Genomic DNA, 6,000 nt, shown 5'->3' with positions numbered 1-6,000 from the left:
AAACTTCAATAACTGGAAAGATTCTGTAACAAATTACTAAACAATCCATTTGTAAGCACCTACAGAATAATAGGGTTATAAGGAATAGTCCGCATGGATTAGTGAAGAACAAATCATGTCAAACTAACCTATTTTCCTTCTTTGATAGGGTAAGTGGCCTAGCAGATGGAGGGAAACAGTAGATGTGATATATCTTGATCTTTAGTAAGGCTTTTGACTCAGTCCCACATGGCCTTCTCATAAGCAAACTAGGGAAAATGTGGTCTAGATTAAATAATATAAGACTGGTGCACAACTGGTTGAAAGGCTACTCTAAAAAGCAGTTATCAATGGTCCGCTGTCAAATAGGGAGGGTGTATCTAATGGGGTTTCGCAGGGGTGAGTCCTGGGTTGGCTGCTATTCAATATTTTCATTAATGACTTGGATAATAGAGTGAAGAGTCTGTTTATAAAATTTGCAGATGATACCAAGATGGAAGGGGTTACAAGCACTTTGGAGGACAGGATTAGAATTCAAAATCACCTTTACAAATTGGAGAATTGGTCTGAAATCAGCTAAATGAAATTCAATAAAGACAAGTGCGAAGTGCTACAATTACGAAGGAAAAATCAAACACACAAGCACAAAATGGCAAGGTGGTAGTACTGCTGAAAAAGATCTTGGGGTTACAGTTGGGTTAAATTGAATATGCGTCAACAATGTGATGCAGTTCTGAGGTATATTAACAGGACTGTCACATGTAAGACATGGGAGGTAATTTTCCCACTCTACTCAGCACTGGTGTGGCCTCCTTTGGAGTAGTGTGTCCAGTTCTGGGTGTCACACTTTAGGAAAGATGTGGATAAATTGGAGAGAATCCAGAGAAGATCAAAAAAATGCTAAAAGTTCTAAACAGCTTGACCTATGAGGAAAGGTTAAAAAAAAAAATCTGGGCATGTTTAATCTTGAGAAAAGATGACTGAGGGGGAACCTGATAACAGACTTCAAATATATTAAGGGCTGCTATAAAGAGGACTGTGATCAGTTGTTCTCCATGTCCACTGAAGGTAGGACAAGAAGTAACAGGTTTAATCTGCAACAAGGGAGATTTAGGTTAGATATTGGGGGTTGGGGTGCGGGAGAGACTTTCTAACTATAAAGATAGTTAAGCGCTGGAATAAGCTTCCAGGGGAAGTTGTGGAATCCTTGTCATTGGAGGTTTTTAAGACCAGGTTCCACAAACACCTGTCTGTGGTGGTCTAGGTTTACTTGGTCCTGCCTCAGACCAGAGGGCTGGATTTTATGACTTCTGGAGGTCTCCTCTAGCCCTACATTTCTAGCATTCAATAATAGTAACAGTCCAGTGGCTAGGGCACTGGGATGGCAGTCAGGAGCATTAGGTTTTATTCCCAGCTTTGCCACTCACCTTGTGTGTGAGCTTGGGCAAGTCATGTCCTCTCTCAGCATCTCTTTCCTCATGTGTGAAGTGGGGATACCTTTGAAAAGAACTTTGAGCTCCACAGTCAAAAAGCTGCTAGATAAGAGACAACTATTAGAATAAATTAACTTTATTTAGCACCATTGCACACCACTAAGGATAAGGAATCTGTAACTGCACCTGTGGGAACAGGAATAATGGGAAAGGGAAGTTCTGCAGGGCATGATCTGGCCATAAGATACTCGAATCCCTAGACATCATGCAATCCCATAGCCTATCCCATAGCTGGGGTGAATATACAGACTATAATAGTGGTGAGGATATTTCCTCTCCGGCCTTCAGGAAGGATCTGGCAAAGCAGATCAATGCTTCCTCTAATTTTTTCCATCCATGTGCGGAATAAATTTTGTTATGTGCACCAAGGTATGTGTGGATGTGCACCACCAGTAGAAACAAAAAAACCTAGATATAATATATATTTTTTAAAAGTTACCATAGGCATAGGCGCCGACTCCATATGGAGCCCCCTCGGCAGCCCTCCTATCAGCTCCTCTCCACCCACCCCCAGCTCCTCCCCCTCCCTCCCAGCACCTCCTGCCTGCTGCGAACAGCTGTTTCACGGTGTGCAGGAGGCTGGGGGGGGGAGGGGTGAGGAGCAAGGATGTGGTGCACTCGGGGGAGGGGGGCAGAACTGGGCAGGGCAGGGGTGGAGTGGGGGCAGGAAGAGGTGGGTAGGGCCTTGGGGAAGAGGTGGAGTGGGGGCGGGCCCTGGGGCAGCCAGGACAGATTAGGCATTTTAGATCTCATTACTCAAAGAATTAAATTTAAGTGGAAGAGAAATAAAAATTATGAAATGCATAGACCAGTCAAAACACTAAAATAACAGACTTTAAAAGAATAAAATTACAGAGAATATATGTGCATTGTAGGAAGCACCAAGAAGTAACAAAAACAGTAATACAAGTATGTGTTGGGAGGTGAGTGTGAAAGAGACAGAGTGTGTGTGAGAGAGAGAGACACACACAAAGAGACTGTGTGTGTGTGTATCACAGAGACAGTATGTGTGTGTGTGCGCGTGTGTGTGTGACATAGAGACAGTGTGTGTGCTGGCTTCTGGGGAAGTTTCTGAGAGACGCTGTGTGCTGTCTCTTTAAGGCACTCACTGAAAGCTCTCCTGCTTTGTCCTGAGCCCTGTCTCCCCTGCCCCCGCTTTGTGAAGATGGGGTACGTGGGCAGGGGGAGAGAGAGAGAGAGAGAGTGTGTGTGTGTGTGTGTGTGCGCATGTGTGTGTGTGAGGGAGAGAGAGAGACTGTGTGAGCTGGCTGCTGGCGAAGTTTCAGAGACAGTGCACTGTCTCTTTAAGAAAGGCACTCACTGCCCGGAGGCTGGAGTCTTCAGACCTCAGACCACAGCAGCTCCAAGTCCTGAGCCAGGCTGTCCCTTCTGCCCTACTTTGCGGAGATGGGGTACAGGGGTGAGGAAAGGGGGACACCCTGACATCACCATACTCCCACATCAGCGGGGGGCTCTGCACAGCCAGCAGGAGGGTCCCGGGAGTAGCTGCAGGAGCAACGTGGCTGCAAAGCAGCCTGGGGAGGGGTACATGAACACACGCTGCCGGATGTGCACGCTCTGCTAATCAGCTGCATGGCACTTGAATCTCTCCTGGGCAGCTGCCTAACCGTGCAGCTTACAGGGAACACAGAAGCAGATCTCTGATAGGGTGGACTACGTCCGGAGGCCCCCTGCTGGAGGCCTCGTGGCCCTGCCTCAACCCACCCCAAAAAAGAGCAGAGGAGAAGTCCTCCAGGCAGCTCAGAGTGGCTGCTGGGGAAGCAGCCAATCAGAGGGGCTGCTGGAGTGACCAGTAAGGGGCAAGGAGGGCCATATAAAAAGGAGCAACAGGAACAGAGCAGTCAGTTGCTGCCTGGAGCTGAAAGAGGGAATACAGGTTCGTGGCTGGGTGGAAGAGCAGCAGGACCATGGACAGCTCAGTGTGGGCAAGACTAAGTCCAGGGCGGCTGTGGAAGACTGGGGGAACTAAGAAGGAGCGCCTTGCTGGCTGCGGGGATCGAGCAAGGACTGAACCCAGAGCCTAGTCAGACCAAACGAAGGTCCTGTGATGGGCCCTGCTGATCTAGTTAAAGACTGAGCACAGGGAGGGCTGCCAAAAGGAACACGCCAAATGAGGGTGCCATGGTGGGCCCCTGTTGGACTGTTATAGAAGACAGAGTCTCCAGGGAGGAAGTCTTGGCAGTACAGCCCCATGCCAGGGACGTGGGGGAAAAAAAGACCATATACCCCAGAAGGTACAGACAGTGTGTGTGACTCAGCCAGAGGACTGAGTCACTGAAGACCTGCCAAAGAAACCATCTGCCAGGGGTGCGCTCATGAGAGGTGGGTACCACCCCATTCCAAAGCAGAGATTGTAGACACATCACTGGCCAAAGGGGGGCCGCTCACAAGAGGTGAGTGCTCACCCTGTTACAAGATCTTAGAGAAAACATCATTTGTAGGAGGAAGAAAATATTATTTCTTAGAGGTATCATCATCATCATATGGTAGAGCATTAAATAAGTTGCCAGCCAGGAGTTCACTCATCTAGAGAAAAATATCATCAAAGGTGAAAAAAGCGTAGTAAAATCTGTTGCCTTCTAAAATATTAGTTAAAACAGAAAGTTTTATTAAATGACAGAATAAAAGATTTCAGATCTTTAAAACCAAATGTGATTGCTCTGTGCTGCAGAGAGCGACATTCCCCAAGGACTCAGCAGGTTGCTTGTTATTGACAAAGAGTGTTAGTGACTGGTGCAGCTGAACCCATGTTAAGCACGGTCAGTATAGATTAGGACAATGTTTTCAGCCCCATTTTAGTCACTGTGGTTTAAGGGCACACATCACGTAGGCCTCCTCTACATTAGGGCACTGAATCGACGGTGCTTCATTTGAGTGCAGTGCGCAAGTGAGCACTACTGATTGAGTGCATCCAAGCTACTCACTTTAAATCAGTGCAAGGTTTGCACTTGTGTCCACATAAGCCTACCTTATATTGATTCAGTGATATCTTCTTCAGACACGCTACACATTGCTTAGAGCCCAATTTCTTGTCAGCACCCAGCATTTTAGGGATCCAAACCAAACTGCAGTGGCACAGTCCTACCAAAAACCACAGCAGCTCTAATACACACGACCAGCTGGGTTGGATTTGAAGGGTTAAACATTGACTAGCAACTGCTAAAAGTAGGGTAAAAATTTATTTTTAAAATTGCTAGGAGAGAAGTTATGGTTCTCCTGACCGACAGACTGCATTTGAGGACAGATGGAGCTTAGACTACAGAAAAGAGCCATTCAGCCAATTTTTGGTTCTGCATAAGGGACATGTGCCCCACTGATTACTGCTTTGGAATGATGTTCCCCAGTGGTTATTGCTTTACATAAAAACATAAGGACAGCCACGCTGGGTCACACCAATGGTCCATCTAGCCCAGTATCCTGTCTTCTGAAAGTGGCCAATACCAGATGCTTCAGAGGGAATGAATGGAAAAGAGCAATCATCAAGTGATCCATCACCTGTAGTCCAGTCCCACCTTCTGGCAGTGAGAGGCTAGGGACACCTACAGCATGGGGTTGCATCCCTGACCATCTTGGCCAATCACCATTGCTTGAGAGAAAGAGAGAGAGAGAATTTACAACATCATGATTACACACACACACACTCTCCCAAGAGTGTAGAATTTCAGCTGCCATTAATAAAATCCATTTTAACCAACTCTGTGGGCTGATTGCCCCCATATCAATAAAAAAGCCTGTTACGTACGGTTCCACACAGACCTACGCGGCAAAAAATATTTATACTTCAAAGCAGTCTGTTCTCAGTTAAAGGCAGCACTCTGATGGCTCAGTGACCTTTGCTTTGACTACAGTTAGCAAGCAAATATTTTGAAACAATCAAACAGGGTGGTACTGGTTTACGTAAGAAACTTTTCTTAGGGTGCTGCTGAAATCTGCCTGCATTATGAAAACTAAGGACGATTCTAGTTGACTCATGCAGGCGCATGCAAGGAGACATCTGATACTCCCTGCCCCCCAAATGTTTGCACCCCACACTGGGGCTAGCCACAATTGTAGTTCCTGCACTTCACTGCCTGGACCTCCACCTGAAAAGTAGGTGATGATCATAGCACAACCGGGAGATGTTTACTATGCCCCTAGTGTCCTTGCAAAAGGCAAAGGTTAGGTCCAGGGTGCATCTCGCTGTGTGAGACCACTTGGGATAATCCTCGTGGTCACCAGGGTGGACAAGAGATCCTGAGCCAGCTTGCTGGAAATGGCTTCCCTGCAGATACTGAAGTCCCCCAAGGCTATGGATGCACGGTATCTGCTTGCCCAATGTTGTGACAATTGAGCCTCTAACTTTTTGCCTGCTTGAGAATTAACCATGAAAAGTAGGTCAAGTTATCTTCAGTAAAGAATGCTATAAACAGTGCAGGCAAACCAGACAGAGAGAGTGAACTAGTCCAAACGAAAAGGCCTAGTGATATAACTCAAGGACTGGTTAAGATCTTGATCAACAAGAAGATGT

The sequence above is a fragment of the Emys orbicularis genome, chromosome 1 (assembly GCF_028017835.1).
Source record: "Emys orbicularis isolate rEmyOrb1 chromosome 1, rEmyOrb1.hap1, whole genome shotgun sequence".
Classification (NCBI taxonomy): domain Eukaryota; kingdom Metazoa; phylum Chordata; order Testudines; family Emydidae; genus Emys; species Emys orbicularis.
Note: the sequence above shows the minus strand (reverse complement) of the source record.